Below are 27180 nucleotides of genomic sequence, written 5' to 3'. Positions count from 1 at the left end.
GGAGTCCACCTCATTACCCGCAGAAGGTCACTTGTTAACAATTAAATATTAATCCAGTGTCTCTGAAGCCCAAACCTCAGCAGGACTTGAAAGGAACCAGAATGTCTACTGACCTGAAGTTGTTTGTACTTAACCGTAAGCTTGGTTGGTTGGTCGCACTCCCCTGAGAAGTTTGAAGATATCCACAGCTTTATATGCTTCTCATGCCACAATTACATGTCACCCCAGCTTTTCTCAATAGGATTCATCTAGTGAGGCATGCTGAAGCCCAACCTGTGCAGGGAAGATAAAGGAAGTAGAGAACAGGGATTAGTTTCAGGAAGCAGGTCCAGCTCCTTCATTCTTTTTCAGCATTGACAGGGTAGAGTAAGCCAGTATCCTCAGTCCAGTCTCAGGGTCCTCAATCCAGTATACAAAGGAGCCCCAGTTATGTTTTTAGACCATCATTCCTTGAGAATACGTAATAATACACAATACATACAAAAACCATTTTTTGTCAATTCAGGTCATATTTGGCCTCAATATTTACATAGTCCTAGGTGCTCCTGTCTCCTCATGGAGGTCATCTACCAAATGCTGTTTACCATCCCTGTTTGCGTGGGCTTGTTTGGAGCAGTTTCTTTAAGCATTTTGTCCCCTGGAAATCTTAAGAGCTATGTGAAGAGCCAGAACCCAGAATTTGCAAAATATCAAAGTAGACTTGGGTCAAGCCAACTCAGCTAAGATCTTCAAACATACCCTTAACCTGGGCACTAGAAATTTTGCTGGCTTCTGGGTAACCATTGTCTTAACCATCCGCCCCACTCTGCTCGATGACTCCTTCCCTTGAGTCTTCATGGGTGCCATGTAGGACCATTACCATACATTCCGTAAGGGTCTCTGCGTGGCAGAGCCAGCACTAGGCATAAGCAGACTAAGCAATTGTTTAGGGCCGCAAGCAGTTCAAGGGGGGGCTATTCGCTTTTTATTATGTGTTGTGGGTAGGGGGGAAGCAACAAATATTCCTGCTTAGGGCCCCAGTGGGCTAGCACCACCTCTGCTGGGTGGGTAGGGACCAGCTTGACTGCCTCCTTCACACAGGGCACCAGAAGCAAACACTGAGAAACCCGAAATTAGAGACCACTTTTAAAAATTTGTTCAAAGTCAGAAAGCAAGGCAGTAGCAAAGTCAGGAATAGAGCTCAGCTTTCCTGATGCCTAGTCCCTAGCTATAACCACTAGACATGCTGCCTACCTACAAAATCCATATTCTTAAAATGGCCAGATATGCACATTATATTTTGTGTACCTTCAAAAATAAATAGCATTATGAGCATCATTTTTTGGTGACCAGCATTTTTCATTGACTGAAGAGGAAAAAATGGGCTGGTGAAAAAGACAAAGATATGACCAGTGTATTAAAGTATTAAGCAATAAAACATTTTAAAATAGAGGAACACCATTAATAATGTGGAGATAAAGTGACGCGGTGTGGAGGCACAACATGCATAATAAATGAAGAGTGTATATTGATGTATTTATGTCATGAGTAGGAGATAAATAAGGTGAAAGAAACAGCCCTGGCAGTCATTCATTAAAGACATATGACATGTATTAGATCTTCAAGAGTCAACAGACTTTCCAGGTTAAGGCCTCATAAAGGATATTAACATATATGCCAAACAAGAATGTGAAATTAATCTGAGTTGACTGCAAGGAGCTTTTCCCAAAAAGCTGAATTGTGGGGATCCATCCCAGACAGCCATGGGAAAACATAGTGGTAGTACCCATCTGTTGACCCATTCAGCTCACCTTACAGTACCATGCTGAGTCTATCACCTTATTAATTCAGGCAGATGTGACATCATCTCTTACTGCTCTGGTCCAGTCCTGCTCTGCTGCAGTTAAATCAAATCAGTGCAAAGGACCAGCAGGGAGCCTGGAAGGAGGCAATAACTGACAATGGGCAAATTTTCCTCTGAACTGTTTCTATGAACTGGGGCTGAAAACAGAAGGGAGTAAGTCTCTGTAGTAAGTGTCTGCGCTTCAGCGACGCAGTTGCAGCGCTGCAGCTGCACCACTTTGGTGTTTCTAGTGAGAAGTACCCTTACTCTCAGCAGCTGAATAGACATACCCTGAAGGACCAGGGTCTTAATCCTCTAAGCAACTTAAAGAGTTCTTAAAATAAGCAAAAATGCCCTCAGACTTGCTTGCCAGGAAAGAAGATAGCTAATGGGCTTTAGTATGATGGAGACACCACCATAGTTAAGGTTGAGCTATGTTTTGCACTTACCTGAGAATATATTAAGAGGTGAGCATTCTAAAAGTCTTGATTATATTGTAAGACAGTGAGGAAATGTGACTCCTCCTTCTCAAATGCCTTGTTGGGAAGTTCACCTTAATTAGACTAAGCCAATATTAATTCAAGTTGTATACACCAAAAATATGTGCTGGAAAATAAACAGTGAAGCTTCTGAGGTTCTGGGCGTTGCCGAGACATAGAATTTACAGTGCTTATCGTTAAGATTCCATGTTAGTGTTGTCTTGATATCCTTGTGTGATTTATATTGAATTGTATGGAGACCCTTTGCCCTCAGCAGTGTGTGTGTGTGTGCTTCCAAGGGCAGAAAATGGCTTTAAGAATATGCATTACCTGTCACTGTATTGCATCATTGTAAAGTAGTCTGGATATTCTTCTTTTGGATTTTAGATTGCTATTTATTATGTAGCTAGTGTGCCAAGGGTACAGTTTTCAAAAGCGTCGAAATTACCATTTTCAAAAATGATGTAGGCACATAGGAGCCCCCAAGTCTCACAGAAAGTCAATATGATGTAGGTTCCTAATTCATTTACCCCAAATGCCTCCCAAAGGCATGAGTCAGATAATGAGAAAATATATAACTGAATATGTCCTCACCTTTTTGAACACATACTAAATATAGACTAGAATAAGTGGAATTTTTAAAAGGCTTGGATTTAGGGTGGAATTCTGAAAGTGAAATTCAGAACTGCCTTGTACAAAGATGAGTGGGGTCTGGATTTTGTTAAGTCACAACTGCTCTTGGATTTTGATCCTGCGAATAGATGAGCAGGAATAAACTTTTATTTTAGTTGCAAGACAGGTTAGGTAGCTTTTATATCTTTGAAGAACATTCAAAGGGACACTGTGGCAGACCCAGAAATACCATAGGCCTCAGGTTTCCAAAGGCCATCATATTACTTGATTCATAAGGTCAAACTTTACAACCCAGTTATTACTATAGATGATAATTCTTTCTGAGACATTTTATCTTTCCTATATTTGAATTTGAAAACTTCCTTTGATGATTTAATGCTTTAAAAAAAAAAAAAGATTAAATTACTTATGGTCTATTACAATCATACAAAATAAAGTTATTGTTAAATGTAGTCAGAAATCACAGATCACTACAAATATTTTATATCTGCTACTTTTCAGTTCACAGCTGAAAGACTATGCTAGGCTTTGAAAGACTAAACAGAACACAGCCATTGTTTTCCCTAAATAAAACTCTGCCACTGAAAAGTGCATCTAACTGTGGAATTAAACGAGATGATTTTTCTCCCATTTGTACCATTAGCTCAAATGGAGTTACTCTGGATTTACACCAAGGTACAGGCTTGATCCTAGCCACACTGAAGTTAAAGAGTCTTTCCATTGATTTCAATGGCCTTTGGATCAGGCTGTGAGAGGGGAAAATGAGTGTGAAAAGAAAATACACTTCAAATAAGATCTTGAAGACCACTGTCTTCTGCTCTGCATGGACATTAGAGGTCCCAAGGCACGTTTTTGTAGGACTAGGCACTTAGCTCTTACCTCACCTTACATTTGTTGTACATTGATATAATTCCATTGATCTCAATATAGTTATTCCTGATTTAAACCACTATACCTGAGAATGATGCTCTAGACTAGGAACTTGTCCCAGTGTCCTTGATCAAAAATTCCCTTCTCCAACACTTTTACATTCATTGCCCAGTGTGTGGTTGGTTGCTGCCCATGAGGGGCTGTATTCAGCCGTGCTGGATGTAAAGTTGCAAATCATGGTGGAATCTGTTAGAATTAAAAAGCTTTATTTTTATTTATTTTGTTTTGAATTTATATCATGTCTGTCACAGACACACTATCTGCACAACAATGCCAAATTTTAAAACACTCAGAAATAATCCAAATGCATAAGATGTTGATAATCTTATTGTTATTTACACTTAAACGACAGCTATTAGGTTTGTGAAACAAATAATCTAAAATACTGAAGCATATTGAGAACTAACTAAATGGCAAAGAGACAAAGTAGCTCATTAACCACACAAAGAAGGGCATTCTCAGCACTGTGAAAGTCAGATTTGTTTTCTCTCCTAAAATCAGGTGTTCAGGACTGCCTCCAAAATCACAGGACAGTAGGGTGCCATCTCTCTCTGCTGCAAATATGAACATGATAGGGGTAAAAAACCAAATTGAAATCCTCAGGCACTGCAATTTCCCTTGGTAAAGAAGTATGATGGAAAGTCAGAATGAAAGTAGCCAAGAAGGTTGTACTGAGGGAAGCTGGTGCTAGTGCATTCAGAACTTTGCTGAGCTAAAGGAAATTGGAGACAGGCAGTAGAATTAGCAAATGTGGGTAGACAGAGTGAGTATTTTCTCAGAAAGGAGGCAATAGAAGTTTGAGCGAGGCTGGTAAATATGAAATTGAAATGTGGTGGATGTAAAGGTCAACGTGCAAATAGTCAATGACATGAGTCAGGGCTACCAGAATAAGCCAGCAATGCCTTTTTACCTTTTGTTCCTTGAATCCAGTGGGATTTAGAACCGCCTCAGATCTCGCCAACCGTTTGGTGCCAGCCTTTGATCATCCACACCCAGTGGGCTCTAGCATTTGTTGGAGGATAATTTGGAAGAGAAAGGAAGGCAGTTTGTTACTGGGAGTGCACACTGGAGGGTGCTAATATTTAGAGGCGAGTACAATACCATGACATTGTCTTCCCAAACAGGGAAGTGAAAAAGAAGAACTGAGTCTTTAATTACTGTCTAGTTGCTGAGTGAAAACAAGCCGTAACTGCTGTGTCTACTGTTTGACTGTGGCCCTGCATGCCACTTATACCTCCCTTAAGTAAATCTCAGTGGTAGGCAGACTCCAAACTTCTGATTATCATTTCCACGCTTCCATTACATATGTTTAGTAGAGGTCTTGTGTTTTATTTCTCTTTCCCATTAGAGTTAGTGTCTTTGTTTATGTGTGTATTTATTTGTGTTTTTCTCAGACTGCTTTGAATGTCATTGGGAAGTTAAAGAAGACATATAGCATCTTCTAAAGAAATGCAGTAAAAGATAATATAGCATATTTCTTTCATGGCTGCGTGTATTAATACTTGCTTACATAAGAAAATACACAAAACAAATTGTAAACAAGGAAGAATTTGGAATCAGATTATGCATGAATAATGATACACAGTCTCATCTCAGATGTAAACAGAAAAAAATCTAGTTTTACTGCCCATGGTTTTAAGAAACATTTTTCTTTTTCAAGGGAAATTACTCCAAATGTAATAAAAACATGCTTTTCAAAATAAATGGATTAATTTACCTTTTGGCGCATGAAAAATAAATAATAGTAAATAACACACTTAGCGCTAAGAGGAAGATAGATATTTCATACAGAGATGTCTTGGGGATGTAGACCTTGGCTTTATGATACCCATGTCTATTTCCTTTGTCTGCTTCAATACTTGCAACCCTTCCCCACTTACTGTTGCTCACGCAAAACTACTTGAATTTTTTGGAAAGCCCTCATTGATTTCAGTGGGGCTTTGGAACAGGATCTGTGATTGTGATTCTGCTCCCACTGAAGTCAACAGCTAAATTCCCCCTTATTTTTCAATGAGAATTTGATTGTGTTCTATACTCTGGACGAAAAATAAGGCTACAAATGTTGCACTCTGACTAACCCATAGCTTCAGTAATTTTCTGACTAAGTCATTTCAGGCCTGGCTAGGAGATCTGATTATGAATGTGACAAACCAGGAGAGCACAGGACCCAGAGACTGTAACAAGAGGCATAATTCCAGTAAGGATTTTTTTAAAAACACCAGTTTTATTTATAGTTCTCCTCCTCCACTGTTCAGTACGATATAGGGACAGCTACTTCAGAACTTTGTCTAGGCTAAAACAAGCACAGTATCTGTGGATTGAATTTAGAATTGAATGTGTGTGTGTGTGTGTGTGTGTGTGTATATATATATATATATATATACATGGACAAAAGATTATTTCGTTAATGGGATTACTCAGATGAGTAAAGTTACGGACATGTTTGGAGGTTTGCGCTCTTAATTTGCCACCCTGATTGGGCTGTACCCACAATCCTAATAAAGTTTAATGAACATTAAATGTTTATAGGCAGTCAAATAGGGTTTCATGTTCCCAGTGGTCATTACCACCTTCCAGAATAGGAGTGCGATTAGGGCAATCAGGATGGTAAGGCACAACAATATGCAATATATTGTCCATTATTTTCTTTTACTCTCACTGAAAATGCTTAAAAATGCAAAAATAACATTGTTTCTAGCACAGTATAAAACAAGGTCATACAGAGTGCATGTTATGTAAAAACATCTAGATTAATGCCCAACTGTAATTTCTTTGTGATTTCATATTTAGGCTGCAAACAGAGGAAGCAGGGCTGCTGTAGATAGGTACATCCATGCTAATAGAATCTGAGTGCTAAGCAACTTTTCTGCTGTCCTTTAAATCACTCACCAAAACCGCCTCCTTTAGCGTCTTCCTAGTGCCAACTGACTCACTTGGCTACTCTAAATAAAATTATAAAATAAAAATTTTTAAATGGCCATAAACAAAGCAGAGCTGACACTACAAAATCAGGTAACCCTTTGCTTCTGTTATCCTCCTCTAACCCATGTCATGTGTGTCATGCAGCTACTCCTATCTGTCGTGTTTACTCATGGGAGTAAGGCTTCCAGATTGGAGCCCATAGGACCCAACCCAGCAAAGGGAAGCAAGAGACTAGTCCTGTGAATAAAGTTACTCATATGCTTAACTCTCTGCAGGATCAGGTGTTGTAAACTCTATGCAAGAGATGATCCAGGTTCTCTTTTTATTAGTCTGTAAAGTGCCCTTTACACCTATAGCACAATATAAATAACTAAAAACACCCTCACCCATTTTGGGATTAAGCAGGCCTTTTAAATAGGCCTAATATTAATAAATAAAAATAAATCTTGATTCTAATGAGCTCCATTTCCTGCTTTGTCAGTATTTTTAAGCTGCATTGCAATTGCAGGACTGTCTCCCGTGCCTGGAGAACGAGGATTACATGTGGCACCTTAGAGACTAGCAAAGTTATTTGAACATAAGCGTTAGTGGGCTACGAAAGCTTATGCTCAAATAAATGTTAGTCTCTAAGGTGCCACACGTACTCCTCGTTCTTTTTGCTGATACAGACTAACACGGCTACTACTCTGAAACCTGTCCCCTGCCTGGCTGTTTTTCAGGGGGGTCCTGATCAACCCAGTGGAATTTTCCATTCAGTTAGGTGCTTCAGTCAGCTCAGCATGTCATCTTTGATTATGCTTCTCCCCATCTGCTTCTCTGCCTCTTCACATAGTTGGGCTACTGCAATTCTGAGAGCCTGCTGCTCTGCAGAACCCTCCTATGTGGAATAGCCTTCCTGTGTGGATCTGCCTTATCAACTCTCCACCTGCAGAAGGACACAGAAGCACAAGTCCGGTATCCAGGAGTTCCAGAGCTCTAATTCCAGCTCTGACACTGACTCCCACCTTAACCAAGTCATTTAACCTTTCTGCCTCAGTTTTCCCGTCTGGAAAAAGTTTAAATAATATATTATAACTGAATATTCTACCTCCTTACAGGGGTGTTGTGCAAATTAGTAAAATAATATTTGTACAGCATTTTGAAGATGAAAAGCATTGCATAAGTGCTAATTATTGCCTACATTTATTTTCATGCCTCAATTGAAATACCTTTTCTTTTCCTCTTTGCCTATACTACTTAATTTCTCTTTCACTCTGCTATTAACTCTCTAACTGTATTATTTAACTCTGTAAAGATCCCGGGATACAATTTCTATGAAAGCTGCTATGCAAATTATATTATACAACATTGTTATTGGATACCTCTGTTCAATGTTCTCTCATCTCCTGGCATAATGACAGCTTCTCTCCTATCCTATGTGCAGGCTTATTCATTCAGGGGTGGAAGTATAGTTTGATTGTTAAGGCATTTGCTGAGAACTCCGAAGGTCTGGGTCCTGTTCCTGGCTCTGTTACCAACTTTCTGTTTGACAATGGGCAAATCATTTAACCTCTCTGTGAATCTGTTCCCCATCTGTAAAATCTTAAATGGTTTAATTGAATTTTTATTGCCTTTCAGAATGGTTCCTCTGTCCCAATTGGGGATGATCTATCTTTAGTGATGCTACTTTATATCTTTATTTCTAAAATACACTTTCTTCCACCAAGGCATGTGGGTGCTTTACGGCACAATAAACTCCATTGCTAAAAATGCACGACAACATTTTTCTAAAAACCAACTCACTTCCTCTCTTTTAAATTAACCATTAAAGTCACTACTGGCTTCATCAAAGTCAATGGGAGGTTTGCCATTGACTTCAATAAAGGCAGGATTTCATCCCAGGATTCCTATTCTGATTTGCTCTCTCTTTTCGGTATTGGGAGGACACGAGCCGTCTCCTATTGTTGACTTCTATTCAGCAGCAAGACCTAGTCTTCCTAGGGCTCAGGACATGTTAGCCCCCGTTTATCTACTTGCCAGTATTATGCAAGCATTCCTTCAAGCACAAGTATTATTCAGTTGTCTCATCAGTTTAATTTATGATACTGTGCCCCTTAGAAATTACTTAGTAAGGAAACCACATATGAAAAGCATGGATATTCAGCTAGATCTTTTGGGGATGCCTCATTTCAAATACTATGGTGATAATGAAACCCACACACCATCTGGGTGTGGAGTTCTGTCCCATCTAGTGACACCGAGACCACTTAGGGTATGTCCAGACTACCCGCCAAATCGGCGGGTAGCAATCGATCTATCGGGGATCGATGTATCGCGTCTCATCTAGACGTGATATATCGATCCCCGAACGCGCTCCCATCGACTCTGGAACTCCACCAGGGTGAGCGGCGGTAGCGGAGTCGACGGGGGAGCTGCGGCCATCGATCCCATGCCGTGAGGACGGGAGGTAAGTCGATCTAAGATACGTCGACTTCAGCTACGCTATTCCCGTAGCTGAAGTTGCGTATCTTACATCGACACCTCCTAAGTGTAGACCAGCCCTTAGAGAGAGAGAGAGAGAGAGAGAAAAGGAGTCTGCTCTACAGCCTTAGCTAACAGCCAGTTGGCTTTTAGCTCATGCAATAGAGGCTCATGCACTAAGTTCCAGAGGCCTCAGGTTTGATCCCAGCCGCCGACTACCAGGGTCGGTTGGCGTTACAATAACACACCGTTTCTAACAGTTCTATAAATGTGCTGTAAAAACAGATATTCTACAGCTAGCATTGGTTCCCGAGGCATATGCCTGTGGCACACGTTCACTTGCTCTTTCAGGGACCAATAGATGTCATGTATAGGCATCTCCACATCCTGCTCTCCAGACATGTGCACATACACATTAAGTTAGTGTCCAAAACTCACCCTGTGGAGTGGGACGGGGGAATTCCTTTACTCTCAGTTTTCAGAATAATCAAATGTAAACTGGAGCCCGAGCTTCCCCTTGAGAGTGCTCTTTTTGCAGATTTTCTCCAGAGGATCCACTGTGTCACCTTGTTCCTTCCTTTCCCAGGTGGAATGTGCAAACTCTTTTCCGTGTGGTCAGGAGCTAATGAGCCCTCCTCTTCTGACTGCTGACATGAATCAGCAGTATCATTTTTCATGGTCATAGCACCTGACATCCATTCACATGAGTATTCTTATTGGATCTAGATGAATACTACAAAAAAAATTTCCACCAATATTCATTCAAATTTGTAACATTATTTGCTTAATCTGTTTTTGTTCTTTTGTTGTTCACGTCCTACAAATATGTCAGCAAATGAATTTTCTACCACAGCAAACATCAAACAAACATTATAGAATATCTTCAAGGAACAAAGTTTGGATTTGTAATTTCAAGTATTCACCCAAGAAGCCTGATTCAAAGAGAGCTACATAGCCAATCAGGGAATAGAAATCTACCATGTTACCTCTGAAATCAATCAAAACAGCTCCACAAACTGCTTTTGACCAAGTTAACATAACAAACGGGTTTAAAAAAAAAAGCATGATCCCTTCAGGGTGAGTTTGAAAACAGAAAACTAGGTGACTTGCTTATGAATTATTTGCCAAGTTCCAATTCTTGTCTTGATGAACGGCAATTAATTAGTGATCACAAAGGTTTCAGAGATAGGATTACATTTGGATAGGAACTTGAATGTTTGGATTCTTATCCCATTTTACAGACGGGTGAGTTGAGGCCCAGGGAGAGAGTGCCACACTGTGGCAAAGCCAGGAAGGTAATTCAAGACTTCTTACCTTCCATCCCTGCTCTTGTACCTAGACATGATAGAACACTCTTAAACCACCATTCCGATCTTGAGATAGTTTTCTCTTTGCTGAAAGCAGCACTGGAATTCCTTCAAGAAACCTGTATTCTTGATATCCAGTGCCAATCTGCAGACCAAAGAGCTTTGGAGAATTGTGGATAAGCATCTGAAAATATGCATGCCTATTCAATTCAGCCCTATGACATCTTTGAGGTTTGCACATCAGTAGTATTTAGCTGCCTAAAGACTTGCCTTTCAAACTGAATGTTTTCAGGGTTGAGCTGCAAAGGATTAAAATAACTCATGAAGGGTCAGTATTACTGGACTTGTTTCCCCTTCACAGCATGTGATGATGCGGCATTCACAAGATAGTACTGTGAAGTCGTCAATGAGAAAGGCCCATTTCCTTCTACAGTCCTTTTGAAGTCAAGATAGATTGAAAGCTGCCAAATCTTTAGCCCAAACTTGCAAGCCAAAGTTTCTTGTTATAAGAAAACACACAGAGAAATAAACAGTAAAAACTCATAGAGAAATAAACAGTAGAAAAAACACTCTGTCAGGCAGAACCCCCTACTGAGCTTGTCTTCTCTTCTAGGTTTGTTGGCTATTAACATTCCAGAAAAGTCAGTCTAGAAATAAAAAAGACTCGGTAATAAGATCTTGGCACCACAGAGTCAAGCATCCACATACTAACTAATGCAAAGACTATTAGCAGAAACACAGGGGCTAGGGCTTGGATTTTCAAAGTAGCCTAAGGGTATTAAGCGCTCATTGAATTCCCTTAGGCTTCTTCCAAAGTCGCATCCTAAGTGCTTTCAGCACTACATTCACATGCCATGTAAATAGAGTAGGCCCAATAACAACCTTCCCCCCCCCTTGTTTTGTATTAGACTGAGATCTATTAAGATCTATTAAAGAAACAAGTGAATATGCAGACATTTATATTTTATTATGTATAAAATCCACTCATCTGCCGGTCTGAGGGCATGTAAAATAATAATTAATACTAATTCCCAGCGTTTTTTGACAATGACAAATTGAAATGAACTCCGATCCTAGGATAAACTCAACCCAAATCTCCAGTCTTCCTATGCAAAAGCCTAAGAGAATACATGTAATTTCCACTGTGACATAAAGGTGGACAGATTCTGACTCTGGAATTTCCTTCCATCAGAGCCTAAGACCTTCTTCAAATATCATCCAGCTTTCATCCTATCAAACCAATAGCAAAAGCAATAGGGTAATAGGTAGTTGTTCTGTGTCGATTCAGGACTATTCAGTCAGATTTTTCAATCAGAATGATCACTTTTAATAGATTGCCCCTAAGTATTTTGAGTGAATTCATTAACTATGTCCAGAGCAATACATCATCTGTATGGTATAGAGCCCAGCCCAGCTCTGCGGGGCTCCTGCCTAAAAGGGGTGGTGGTGGTAGGTTCAAGCCAGCAGAGAAACATAGTGGATCCATTGTCACATCTCTTCCACTCTTATGGAAAATAGGAGCCACAGAAAATACTGTAGGCTCAGGTCTGCATTTTGGTCTGCGTTCATTTAAATGTCTCAAAACCATAAGTGCTAAGAGGGATATCCTGAAGCACCACTCCATGTCTCCTCTGTCTCCCTTCTTTACTAAGATCTTTCATTAGTCTCCACTTGGTGTCACCTTGGCATCATCCATGACCCTGAACTCTTCTTCTACATCTCCTAGGTCTGCAAATCTACCTATCATCCCCTTCACCACAGAAACAGACTTGACCCAAAGCTTTCAAACTGAGCACTCCCAAACTTTGGAAATGTTTGAAATCCAAACCCAGAACTGCATCCAAATCTTACAAATAGCCTTTATCTTCATAATGGATAAAACAAAAACCACATGGATTATATTTTGACCCCATGGAAGTCAGTGGCAAAACTCCCATTAATTTCAACAAGGCCGGGATTTCACCCAGTATTTGAAAACAAAAACCACATGGATTATATTTTGACCCCATGGAAGTCAGTGGCAAAACTCCCATTAATTTCAACAAGGCCGGGATTTCGCCCAGTATTTGAAAACCTTCAATTCTTTAGCGAGTTTGAAAAGCAGATCCAGATGTGAATCCTAATTTGATGGTTTATGTCCATCTCTAATTCTAACAAAGTCTTCTCCTTCAATCTGTATTCTGCGTAACTCATTCTCTTTAAATTCCTATTCCAGATTAATGTGATTTCTCTAAATCAATCTGCAAATTTAGGTGAGTTTCATACATCTGTCCAAGCACACTTTGATGTTCTGCAATGCTAGTTCCTTAATCTTTGATAGCATAATTATTTTATTCTGAGACTTTAAAAAAAACTGCCACAAAAGATGGAATTATTTTTTATTGCATTTCATTTTCAGTTGTCTTTTTAAAGATCTGTCATTTATACAATGAGAAGAAAACTTTCTAAATTGAATCTAATGTATGAATTCCTTCTTTTTGGCATAATGTCACTTTGTAAGTTAAAATGATGACTGAAAAGATCAAATATCTAAGAAAAGAAGAGGGGCTTTAAGCAGTATGGGTCTTGTTAGAAATTCTTGCAACCTGCCTGTACACAGCAGACATTATGGATTTTTTAGAGGGGGGGGGGGGGAAATCCTTCAGGTTAGGAACTAACTATAACTCACAATATGGATGTGTGGAGAGAGCTCTGAGTATCTTTGTCTGACAAGGATAGGTGGGCGAAACATCTATTTTTCACTCGTGTGATTGCTAGAATGAAACTTGGTTTGTCACCAAACCAAGCCCTAACAATAATCTTTATGAGAAGAGAGCATAAAACATGGGTTCTTCCTACCCACCCATGTGCAATCAAATACTAAGAAAACAATGAGGCAGCTGGCACTGCATGTGTGGTGTAAGGTTGCAGCAGTGAGATGCACAGCCCCAATCCCCTCCCCATGTCTCCCTACAACAAAACAAACCTATGTTGTTGATTTTGGGTAACATTTTCAAAAGTGCCTATGTGACTTAGGAGCCTAAATCCCATTGACTTTCAATGGAACTTAGGTGCATTGGAAGGTTTTACCCTGTATCTTTTAATCACAAGAACTATGTGATACAAAGCAAACAAACTAAGCTGAAGCAAATGAAGTAGAATTAATAGCATTATGCTCACAACATGCCCATTGCCTGGGGGGAAAATGCTGGTGGCTGATCTGATAATGCTACAGTCTCATCCTCATACCCATGCAAAATGCATCCATATGTTCCATCTCGAGATTCATGGTGACACAAGTATTTGGTGCGGGGGAAAGGGACAGGAATGATGGAACCTCTGTTGTTTAAGGTTTATGTGGGGGAAATGTTTAGTCTGGACAAGAGAAGACGGATAGAGGACATGACAACAGTCCTCAAGTATGTAAAAGGTTGTTATAAAGAAGAGGGTGATGAATTGTTCTCCTTAACCACTGAGGATAGGACAAGAAGCAATGGGCTTAAATTGCAGCAAGGGAGGTTTAGAAAAACTTCCTGTGAGGATAGTTAAGCACCGGAACCAATTACCTAGGGAGGTTGTGGAATCTCCATCACTGTAGGTTTTTAAGAACAAGTTAGACAAACGTGTGTCAGGAATGGTCTAGATAATACTTATTCCTCCTGCCATGAGTGCAGGGGACTGGACTAGATGACCTCTCGAGGCTCCTTACAGTCCTGCATTTCTGATTCTATGCCTTACCTAATGCTATTGCTGCATACTGTCCTGTTGCCCTTTATGCAGCTTCTGAATATCCCATCTCCCTGCATTTCTCCAATTCTCTCTCTATCTCTTGCTTATTGGAAGCTGTCTGTCTGTTTACTCCCTCACCTTAATCTATTTTTCTTCTGCCATTTAAATGCAGAACTTTTTATCTCAGTATGGAATTTGCAAGAAAGATCTACAGTAGAAAAAAGAAAATAAACACATACGCTCCTTTTCGCATCTGCAAGCCCCGGGATATTTAATGTGATTCACTAAGGAACACTGTTGTAAGAAGTTTCAAAATGTCATTGTGGTTCTCATTCCAGTGACCTCAGTCTAGATTTTATATTCCTCCACTCTGCAGAGACCACTCCGGAATTGGCTTACAAACCCTGGTAAGCAGACTGTAGATCTGTATAAACAAGAAAGCAGTCCCCCATTACACTAGTTAAAATAAATGTTGAATGGATTAATGCTTTTATTTTGGTTACAATGTCTACATCAAACAACAGCTATTTTGCTGCTGATGTATCATGCTACAGCGTACTCAAAATTAGAAACAAAAATGCAGCTATTAATTAGCACAGTTAGAAAAAGGAAAGGAATCATATTATTGTCTATTTGAATCATATTTTGGTGACTGTTTTTCTTCCCCAAGATGCATAAAATAAGCTCTCCTTCCAGATTTTCTTAATAGCAACAAACACAGGTAATTACAACTGAATACAAATATGATCACATTTGAGTGATCTCTCTCTCTCTCTCTCTCTCTCTGAGCTGTCCCTCCTTTCCTCAGTATCCTGTGATGTTACTTTAAAGGTACGTCTACCTTGCACAAATCCTATGGCAGTATGTAGAGTACAGACACTGCATGCCCCTCTAGGAGGGGTATAAATAGCAGTGGATTCAAGTTGGACTCTCAAAAACGGAGGCACCTAAAACAAAGGCCACTTGGGAACATTTTGGCAAAAGCAGCCAATCCCATCTGGATTCATAGCTGATATTAATGAAGAATACAATGATTCTGTAGCTCATTGTTCTCTGCTGAGTATTCAGTGGCTTGAAGTCCCCAGCAGAACTGGGACACAATGCAGTGGACAAGCCTAAACCCATATAACATGTACATTTGAAGATTCATCTGTGCAGAACTTCAGGTCACTAGTGAAACATGAAAGGTGAGTATAAACAAAAGATGCTGCAGCACCTGCCCTATTGATAAGTAAAGGATATGATATTTCTGTCACATATTTGAAACACAAGAAGAAAGGGGTGTCTTTGGTTACTACTTACAGTAAATGTTTTTTAGAAAGAAACGGAACCAGGCCATCTGGATGCTTTCCAGCTTTTTCTTTGGCTGTACACTGGACTGGGGACAATTGAAAACCAATCTCCAGATGAAGCTTTAATATTTAGTTTTCATTCCAATGTAATCAACCTAGGCACTTATCACCATGTGTCTTGTAAAATTAGCGCCCACATTTGCATGTGTGTCTGACCTGAGGACTGAGGCCATAGGCTAAAATTTTCAAACTTGGGTGTCAACATTTGAGCATCTACATGAATATTTAGGCAACTCTGTGACTTCACTGAGAGTTGAGGATATTCCAGAATCTCTGAAAATCAGGTCACCTAACTAGGTGTCTAAATATTGATTTTAAATATATAACCCATCTTTAAACACCGAAGTTTGGAAAAGTTGATTATTATATGTTGCTAATGGTGAGGGCAAACCCTTTCTATATCTCAAACTAGTGTGTGTTTTTCATACTAAATGTTCTAGAGTGAAGTGTTTAATATTCAGTGTTTCTCACATTTTCTTCTTCCCTCCACGTGATGGGATTGTCTAGTGGTTGTACACTGAATTGTAGTTTTGCAGATTTTTGTTCAGAGCTGCAGGCAATCATGTTAACCCTGAACGCCATGCCAAACATCTACATCTCACTCTTGGTCCCAGTCATTCACTCTTGGAGAGTTCCAGAGACCGAGCACTCAACAGTAAAGGGTGAAAGCATGTCTTGTATCACTGAATTATCTACCTGGACGATTTAAAAAAAAAAACCCACTGACAGCCTCCAAAGTCTTATTAGGATAAAAAGGATGGTGAGAGCTAATAATACTAGACACTCATGGACTTGATATACAACGTCAGGTAGAATATGGTGAACAGGTCTATAAACACCGTAAGCTTAAAACTGTATTGCTTTAGTAATTAAGTATCAGTAGTATGGAGACTATGATAAGATGATCTTGGCTTGTATTTTCTCAGACCACAGAATCCATAGTATAGAGCCATTATGATGATAACAAAGATGTAATCTACACAACCTACATTAGAGAGTCTTATAAAACAAATGTTACTGCAATTTATAAATGTCAATCATTTGAAATTTAATTTAAAAAAAATCTAAAGCACTACTTGACTGTGAGATCTAAGGGTGTATTCATCCCTGAACAGAAGGCCAACACAGCCCAATTTCAGACCCATATTAAGGGGCAATCCTTCCCTACTTCTTCAGGTGTGGAAGACCCTCATTGTTTCCATTGTGCTAGGAGTCGGGGCATGCTTTCAGGAGGCTGCCTAGGGAATTCTTGCTGCTGTTGCAGAGACTCATTCTGTGGATGAGTCTTGCATGATAGCATTCAGGAGGGATTAGCTGGAGGTGGATTTTCTGGTCCTTACCCTGCAGAAGGAGGAATGCTAAGGATGTGAAGGCTGGAGTAGCCTTGTTGCTCCATCGGCGATTCTTCCCCCTTTTGAAAATCCCCATTGTCCAGCTAATGTTGGGTTCAGGAAATGGATTTTCCCCTTCTGATCTTAGTTACTGGCGTGTAAGTCCACCATGAATCTCCTGAAGTCAAAGTGGCAATTTAGGATTCACACCAGTGTGACTGAGAAAAGAATTTGTCATTTGGCGGTTGTTGCCAGGGACGAGTTTTGCTGGCAGTGGCAACTTACAATATGCCATTTTGAAATCTTTTTCTGTTTTTATTTTTTAAAAGTGACAGACAAATGAGAGGCAGCATGGTCTAGTAGACAGGCCCTCAGCCTGGGAGTTAGAAGACCTGGGCTACAATCCCATCTCTGCCACTGTAGGCAAATCACTTACCTGTCTGTTTCTACTCTCTCTCTTTTCTGTCCTGTTTATTTCAATTGTAAGCTCTTTGGGGCAGAGACCTGCAGAACCCAGCACAGTGAGGGAAGCCTCTGGCCACTACTGTAATAAAAATAAATATCAATAACTGGGACTTAGTGAGAGTACAATTCCTTTGCCTTCGGTGCAGATCTACCTGCTTACACCGAGTGCAATTTTTTGGACCCAGAAGCTACAAAGGACACTTTAACCGAACCCTAGCTCTATTGGCCACTGCTATAATAATTCCATAAAAAATTAGAATTTGCCATGGAATCACCTAGCTGGCTAAAAGTTGAGGAATTTCTAAATGAAGCTGCCAGACCCTAGTATTTAGCAGCACAAATCTTTTGGATTCTTTTACTTGTCCTCCTTTTTAAAAATAACCTTGATTATTAGCAGAAGTCTGTCACGTTCTGAAAAGTATGTGCAGACAGAAAGCAGTTAGCAAAATGGAATTATGTGCAAAGAGGCTTTAATCCTTGCAGCCCTTATATGAGAACATCTGCTTGAATTACAGGCCATACCTAAACTGTTTGAGTGCTTGTTTTTGTCACAAGACCTCCCCCCTCCCACCACTTCCTCCCCACATTTTAGATGGTACACGGAAAATGAAAAAGCTAATTAGTACTTCCAGCCCCCTCCCCCCCAAACCCATTAGTGAAACTTGATATGTTTACTAAAAAAATAGTTATGACATTCCATTCATAAATCTTTGCTAATGTCAGCATTATACTGATGGAATTATGATGTCCCAGTACAAATTGTCTGACCTGCTTTACGTTCCCCAGCACATAATTAAGGTGGTGTTGTGTTAAAGGAAGTAATTTTGTTCAAAGGTTTGGCACCAGCAGTGCAATGTCTTTTGCTTGTATTACTAACAACTACCAGTCAATGTAAGGAACTGCACCATGTTTGGCTCTGACAGCAGGCACGTTCGGGTAACTGTGTGAGGCTGTGAGCAGCCCAGGACACTGAAACAAGAAAGTCGTGTTTGGTGCAGAGGTTTGTTCATGGTTTCAGACAAAACAAGGACTTATTCTTCTGAGGATGGAGAAAGTTTAAAAGCTTCAGAAACCTTGACACGTTTTTCCTGAATTCAATCTTTTGAAACAGAGCTTACTTCCTTTCTGTGTGTGTGTGTGTGTGTGTGTGTGTGTGTGTGTGTGTGTGTGCGCGAGCGCACACTCCTTCTTTCTGGGTATTCTTTGTGTATGGAAGTCTTAATACAACCCCCAAAAATGTTTTAACAAATTCCATTCTACTGTCATGCACTTATTCTACATGTCCATTATTATTATATAGCACCATAAGGGGACATAATGCCCAGAAAATATCAATATAAGATTCCAGTCCTGCAAACACTTAAGCGTTTGTGTAACTTAATCCTCCAATTGATTTTCATGGGAAAATCATGCTCAAGGCTTCAATCCTGCAGTTGAGTGCCTTCAGTCCACCCCAACTGAAATCAATGGGGAGACACCCAAGTGCACTCAGTTGCAGGATGAGGGCCTACATGTTTGTAGGACTGGGGCTGTGGGCCAAAGCTTCCTCAAGTGTTCTCCGTTGCCTTCAAGGCAGCTATTTGCTTGTATAAAGGTTGAAGGATGGATCGAGGCCCCACATGCCATAAACGGATCGGATACATAACTACCAATGAACAAATTGGATGTTGTCCTCATAGCCTGAATGCTTAGCAGATTAGGTGGGTTTTCAACAGATGCTGGAAGAAGAAGATTTTCGTGTAATTTATTTATTAACAAGTGGTTGGCGAATATAGGGCCCAATCCAACGCCTACTGAAGATTTCCATTGACTGCAGTGGGCTTTGGATCAGGCCCATTGTGGAGCTTCCTCCTTTTCTATTTAGCTGCTGCTGACTGTTTCTGTAGCGATGTCACAGATCAGCAGCAGTGACATTGCCATGGAAGTGATGGTGATGTTCTATACAAATGGTTGGATCAGTGAATAACTCAGTCACAAGGATTAATAGTAATAATAATCCCAAGGCTGACTACAAGGAAGAATGCTTCCATTGTGACTATTGTATTGATAGTCATCAGTGATTGTAAAAGAAATATAAACAAGGTACATACCAATTACATAAGTTTGTGGCTAAAAACAAAAAAACCCACTACCATCACTGGTATGTTTTGTTTTGGTTTGTGGTTTTTTTTTTTTTACAAGTTGGTCTACATAGGGTTAGGACCGCCTTAATAATCTACAAATACTTCTCTATTTACAAAAGAGAATCTTGTGGACTCATGGCTACACTGCTGTTAACATGAAGTGCATTAATCAACTGCTTACTCCTGGACTTTCTTGTGCATGTGGAAAAGTGGGCATTTGCAATTGAAGCTTGGGTGGAAATGTCTCCTTGGAACCACGAAAAGAGAAGACACAGGGCTAGTGGTTAGAGCAGCAAGCAGGGAGCCAGAACTGCAGCACTATCTTCCCAGTTAGTCATCTAACCTTACTGAGAGTCCTGTGGCACCTTATAGACTAACAGACGTATTGGAGCATGAGCTTTCGTGGGTGAATACCGCGAATACCGTATTCACCCGCGAAAGCTCATGCTCCAATACGTCTATTAGTCTATAAGGTGCCACAGGACTCTTTGCTGCTTTTACAGATCCAGACTAACACAGCTACCCCTTTGATACTTAACCTTACTGAGTATACTGAAGTTTACCCAATTGTAAAATGGGTATAATATTGCTTACTACACCCTGGTCTCATGAAGCTTAAACAAAGGTTGTAAAGCTCTTAGAGATCCTTGGATTAAAGTTGCTGTGTAATCCAAAAAGCAGAGAATCTCGATATCCTAGCATGTTTGCTTTAAAACTTTTTTCTCAGCTACTAGGTATGACACTGGAGATTCTGCTTAGTTTGACAGAATGTAACCCCTCTAAACACACATATACTGGGCAGATAATTGTGGAATCCAGCTGATACTTGCCCGGACCTATAATTCAACTGACCTGGGCGACATAGTTAGAGGCAATCTACAATAAAGCTGTAATTGAATGATCTAGACACATAAAAATAGCTCTGCAACCATAATAGATTAAATGGTAGCACCCAGTGAGTGCAGGATTGGGCCTTGAGTCACTCTCCCCTCCTATTCTTGAAAGTTATTGCTTTGCTGATAATTAGGGAATATGCCACTAGACAGCTCAAAATGTGAAACCAAAAATGGCCATTGCTCTTTAATGTAAAATTTGAATTGTGAATAGTTTTCATGCAATTATATAAACAATTATTAATTACACTGTAATGACATGCTATTTATAGATTGTAAATTGAAGCATTATCCATATGAAAATATCTTGACTACGGTGGGAAATGGAAGGATACTTCTTGGTAATAAGAACTGTCCCATTCAATTAGCAGAATGTTACATATTCTGTTTCCTTTGAAACACCATATGGCCCTCTAAACACTCCCAGGATTGGTGTTGACTGAGACGGGCGGTTGTATTACAGATTACTGTGAGCCTTTCGATAGAGCTACAGCTTGGACTAACGTGAGTACAAATATTGGATTTAATCAATATTTATTGGATATAACCAACTTTGTGGCTCATCTACCTGGGAAGATGTCATCATTTTCAAGTGTCTTGGTAACAGGGTGGCTGCCTTTAGCCTGATAGGAGTCCCTGGTACATATCGCGGGTCAGAAGCTGTAAATATATGGGGCTAGACCTTCAATGGGTTTAAATCAGCTGAGCTCCATTGTCATCAGTGAGACTGTGCTGATATACACCAACTGAGGACTTGACCTATTATATTTTGACTTTCATTTAGTAGGCTTACAAATAATGTGTTTCGGTGCTTGGTTTTTTTCCCCATCACTGAACTGCATGATGCCCAGATCCTACAAACACTTATGCACATGCTTATCTTTACTTACATGAGTCGTTTCATTGAGTTTAATAGAACTACTTATAAACATAAAGTTACACGTGTATCTAAGTTTCTGCAAGATTTGTATCTAGGATTGTAAGCCAGGCACATTTTGAGAAATTATGTTTTAAAAAAGGATGGATTTGTCTTTTTCCTTCCTTCCCCTCTCACCAGATGATCAGGACTCAGAAGAGCTAACTGAACAAGTAAACTTAAAAGAAACTATAGAAAATAGTCTCAATTCAGATGCTAGCATAACCATTTATAGCCCCAAGTCCCCAAGGAAACAATTGTAAGAAACTATTTTATCTTCCTTCAGGATTTTGTAGGTTCTCCTCTATAATTGCGCAATTCAAGGAATAGGGCCAAAGCTCTCACAGTGTGATATTAGATGGGCTTTATTAAAAAAAAAAGGAGTATACATATGTTGTAGATGATTTCATAACATTGTCTGCCATGTCCTCCCCTTCTCTCTTAAAGAAACTCCCCACTTCAAAACACATCATCATCACACTTTTATAGAAACAAGAAGGGTACACATTTATTTTCTGAAAATGTTCAACAGTTTCAGAATCTTATACTGGTTGTTTTAAATATAAATATCTGCTTACCCGTTCCCTTTCATATTGTGTCCATCCTTGGAAAGTGAGTGTAAAATGCTCCTAAATCACAATCACAGGGGATGTCTACACTGAAGTTAGATACCCGTGCCAGCTGACTGAGGTTCAGGCTAAGGGACTGTTTAATTGCAGTGTAGACTTTCAGGCTTGGGCTGCATCCCAAGCTCTGGGACCCTCCCACCTCGCAGGATCCTGGAGTCCAGCTCAAGTCTAAACATCTACATTGCAATTAAACAGACCCTTAGCCCGAGCTTCACGAGCCCAAGTCAGCTGGCACCTTTTAATTGCAGTGTAGACATACCCAGAGTATTTTACTCCCACTCTACACAAGGCTACGGAGTAATTGGCTTGATGTTCCCCCTACAAGGTGCCACTGCTGAACATCCTAAATCTAACTGACTTAGGCCCCTATTTGGGAAAGCATTAAGCATGAGCTTAACTTGCAGTTAATGGGACCTATGCAAATACTTAAAATTAAACATATGCTTAAGTACTTTCCTGCATCAGGGCCTCTGGACCTGATTGAAAGCCTACTGAATTCAGATGACTTCAGTGGGCTTTGGATCAGGCCTTTAAATAAGTTCAGGGAACGTAGGCTCCGATCTGGCCAAACATTTATGCATATGAGTTGTCCTGTTGACTTGTGACCCATTATGACTTTAGTGTGGTACTACTTGTGTTTAAAATCGAGGACATACTTGATGGATAGATCTTCAAGGGTATTTAGGTGCCTAAAGATGCAGATGATTTCAGCTGGAGTTTGGTGGCTAACTTGCCGAAGTACTCTTGAGAATCTCACTATGTGCCAGTCTGCATCTTAAGTCCCTAAATACCTTTAAAAGTCTGGCCCTGAGTTCTTTGCAGGATTAGTCCTGTCTAATAAAGAGCAAATGGCAACGCTGAACATAGCCGATTTAAAGTTTGCTTTAAATAAATATGGCTGTAAAGAACATACTGATGTTCTTTACAGCCATATTTATAACATCAAAGTATTTAAGGGTCTTTTAAAAAAAAAATAGAAAAGATTTTTACACAGTGAATTATTTTGTAGGCTTCTTGTATTACACCACTGAAGTTAATCTGCATTTAAACACATACATATACACACACATGCTTTCTGACTGTGAAAGACTTCCAAAATTCATTATGTGAATCCCACTTATAAAAGTAGGTTAGGTTCACAACTCTTTGAACATCTCATTTTTCAGTTCAAATGTTTGTTAGTTTTCAATATTATACCTAAATACACAGCTGTGTTGTAAAATACCCATAATGGAAATGGTCAGGAAATGGTAACAGATATTTGCTAGTAGATGTAAACTAGGACAGCATCACACTTCTAAGTAATGTGATTACTATTATATAGTGATTTATTTGAATAATTGTGGATAACATGCTGTACGCTGCTTGACAAGAAATAGTATTATTTGTTTGAGATCATAAATATTGCTGACATGATGACAGGTCCTAAGTGAGGCAAGTGCTACTTTCATGACATTTTGCTCTGCCTTCTACTGAAAGTCAGATTTCAATGTGCGAGACACTCAAGAGAAAGTTGGACAAATGAAAGAATGTATGTTTCTCAGAAATCATAGGCATAATATACAAAATCAACCAATTGGCCAAAAACAATTGTGTCAGCTCTTTTGGTTTAAAAATCTGAACAAGATCTTTTGGGGACTGTCTTAGTATAGTTTTGGCTTTACTATGTGAGGTATCTTAGTACTATGTCACTATAATGCAACTGAGCGCTTTTCAGACACTAGCTGCCCCAAAACACCTTACAATGCAATGGGCTAGCTATTGATAGTATAGTAGCTATGGCCCTGATCCAAAACCCATTTAAGCCAATGGAAAGATTGTCAATTACTTCAATTAGCTTTGGATCAAGTCCTATGTTGGCAAAAGGAGTAGCTGAAATGCCCTCAGCAATAGTTTCCACACTGCCTTGTACATTAGAGCATGTTTTACTGAGAGAGCTGACTATAGAATATCAGGGTTGGAAGGGACCTCAGGAGGTCATCTAGTCCACCCCCCTGCTCAAAGCAGGACCAATCTCCAGACAGATTTTTGCCCTAGATCCCTAAATGGCCCCCTCAAAGATTGAACTCACAACCCTGGGTTTAGCAGGCCAATGCTCAAACCACTGAGCTATCCCTGCCCCCAACTATGACTGAAGGAAAATACTTTGCTCTTTTGGAGAGTCTGATGGGCTCTGAACACACATCATAAGGACAGAAATGAACTTCATTTAATCCTTAGGCAAACTGTGTCCCCTTGGGAATCAGAAACATCTTGATGTTCAGGGTCTGTCCTAGCATCCCAATCTGTGTGTGTGTGTGTTTGGGGGCGGGGGAGGTTGCTTGCTGGTTTTTGTTTTGTTTTTGTTTTGTTGTATGTGTGTGTCTCCTTGATTTTTGCAAACAATAGCACATTCTGGCCACCAGCCAGCTGAGCTGGTGAAAATGACATCCAGCCAAATGAGTGTGAGTGTGAGTGTGTGGGGGTGTGTGCGCTTCAAGGACTATACTCCACACAACCTATCCAGTGCTGTTCTCATCAGTCTTTGAGCCAGCCCTTCGCCCTGCATGTAGAGGCATGCATGCAGACATATTGACTGCAGACATTGCTGTGAATGATGAGCATAAGGCAGGGGTGGGCAAAATTTTTGGCCCGAGGGCCACATCTGGGTATGGAAATTGTATGGCGGGCCATGAATGCTCATGAAATTGGGGATTGAGGTGCAGGAGAGGGTGAGGGCTCCGGCTGGTGGTGCGGGCTCTGGGGTGAAGGAGGGTGGGGCCAAGGGGTTTGGAGGGCAGGAGGGGGGATCAGGGCTCGGGCGCGGGGTTGGGGAACTGGAAGGGGTCAGGGGCGCAGGCTCCAGGCAGCGCTTACCTTAAGCAGCTCCCGGAAGCAGCGGCATGTCCCTCCTCTGGCGCCTACGTGGAGGTGCAGCCAGGAGGCTCTGCGCACTGTCCCATCTGCAGGCGCCGCCCCTGCAGCTCTCATCGGCTGCGGTTCCCGGTCAATGGGAGCTGCGGGGGTGGTGCTTGGGGTGGGGTTAGCCGAAGGGGGGTATGCTGCTGATTTTGGGAGCCGCGCAGAGTGGGGCAAGCTCTGGACCCCACTCCCCGGCAGGAGCTCGAGGGGCGGATTAAAAGGTTTGAAGGGCTGGATGCGGCCCCTGGGCGTAGTTTGCCCACCCCTGGCATAAGGGGTATTCTGTGGATAGGTCACAGAACTGTACCCATTTGATCTGGGTTCAATTTCTGACTTATCCGCATAGACTTCTTGTGTGGTGACCAGGGACAAATCACTTGGGCCCAGATTCTAAAAATCAAAGGAAGTTAGGAGCCTAAATATTTCTGAGGCTCTGCTCAGCTACCCACATGTAAGATGGGAGTAGTACTTTCCTACCTTACAGGTTTGCTATGAGAAGAAAATTCCATTAAAGATTGTAAGGTGCTCAAATACTACCATGAATGAGGGTCGTGTAAGTACCTAACTATAGCAGTAGATATAGCTCACCCACACTGACACCTGCAGTAAGCAGATGACCCAGACTGTCAGTGTCTAAGCTTCTCCTCATCTGCCCTGCACCAGAGATGAGTGCTGTGTTGTGTCCAGGCATGGGAGACAAAATTGCAATAGTTGTCCAGGTTGCTCACTGTGGAAAACCTGGCCATCCTAGTAACATCTCAAGTGATGGCTGAAATCAACAGTAGTATGATGTAGCTGAGTGCTCTTTAACATGACACATGAACCATTTGTGAACTGGATGGCCAAGGTAGTTGGTACAAGAATATATTTATATCTTAGTTTTAGTCCAGCTCAGATCAATACTGACTGAAAGCCATTGCTCTCTGTGATTGGCATCTGGGAAGGATGTATGTTTATGTATCATTTGATGATTTATAAAAGATGTGCTCATCAGAGCCTCTGGAACCTGGTGGATTAATTTTAGAACATCTCAGCTGACTCAAAATGTTTGGTTGTTTTGGTCTCAGTCTGTTTCACAAAAACCCACCACAACTGGCACTAATTCTTTAGTCTTTTAAATGAAGACTGAACATCTCAAACTGCTCACTCAGCAGTTATGGGCTTGAGGCAGAAACTACTGAGTGAGGTGCTTGGGCCTGTGTGAGACAGGAGGTCAGACTAGTTTATCACAACAGTCCCTTCTGGCCTTAACATTTATGAATCTCTCAATTTCATTGTAACTTTAGTGGGCAGCCTTAGCAGAAAAGCTAGGGGACTGAGTGGAAGGTTTGTTGTTGCAGTGTGATTTCACTCTCCAGGGCTTGTCAATTTGGCACTGTCCGTGAGCACTGGCTTCACACAATTTTTAAATATATAAAGTAAAAGCCCTCAGCCTAAATCCTGGTGTGGGACTTGAACAGAACCTTCTGGCCTTGAAGTGGGAATGCTCCCGAGTGAGTTATCCTGACACTATTGCACACCCTGCTGTGAGTTAACGTGCTACAGCCATTTTTTTATTTCCAGTGGAAATAATGACTTGCAGTAACACAGCTTGTTGAGAGATCTTGTTGGAAATCCAAACACGTGGCGATTTACAAGTGTCAGCAGATATTTTTTGAAAACTTGTGTGGCAATACAAGCGATGCATTATATGTTGGAATCTGGCCTTAAAAGTCACCACAGCAGTGATGACCCAGCACACCCTGGCTGAGTTGCCTCCTCTCTTTCTTTTCATTCACTTTCTTGCCCTATAATACAGTACAACATAACTTGCTTTATGAAACTCTTTTGCAGAGGGATCTCTTCTACAGGTAGATTACTTTTCAGGAGCTGGAAATCTTGCCTGAAGCCTTATTATCTAATTTAAGCGATGAATTTTATACTTCAGTTTTTCCTGCTAAGATACCACTACCACAGCCTCACTTTGTATTGTTCTCCAGAACAGCAGTTGCAACAGAGGAGTAAGAGCATGCTCAAAAATTAAATGAACAGGTTAGCAAAAAAATGCTTATGCGAGACTTCTGGCATCTATATTCCCTCCCTTTTATCCCTAATCTCATAGCATTTATTAGTAATAATCTTTACAATAGAAACCCAAGATATGGATCCAAACCCAGATTCTGAAATCCAGTTTAAATACCTGCAATGCACATCACTTGTGGAACTGAATGCAGCAAAGATCTAAAGCCAAGAAATAATTTTCTTCTGCTTCATGACAAAACAGTCCTTGCAATTAGCTAGAGGAGCAGGAAATCGTGGGGGGGATCTGA

The sequence above is a fragment of the Emys orbicularis genome, chromosome 14 (assembly GCF_028017835.1).
Source record: "Emys orbicularis isolate rEmyOrb1 chromosome 14, rEmyOrb1.hap1, whole genome shotgun sequence".
NCBI lineage: Eukaryota > Metazoa > Chordata > Testudines > Emydidae > Emys > Emys orbicularis.
The sequence above is the reverse complement of the archived record's forward strand: the minus strand, read 5'-3'. Positions refer to the sequence as shown.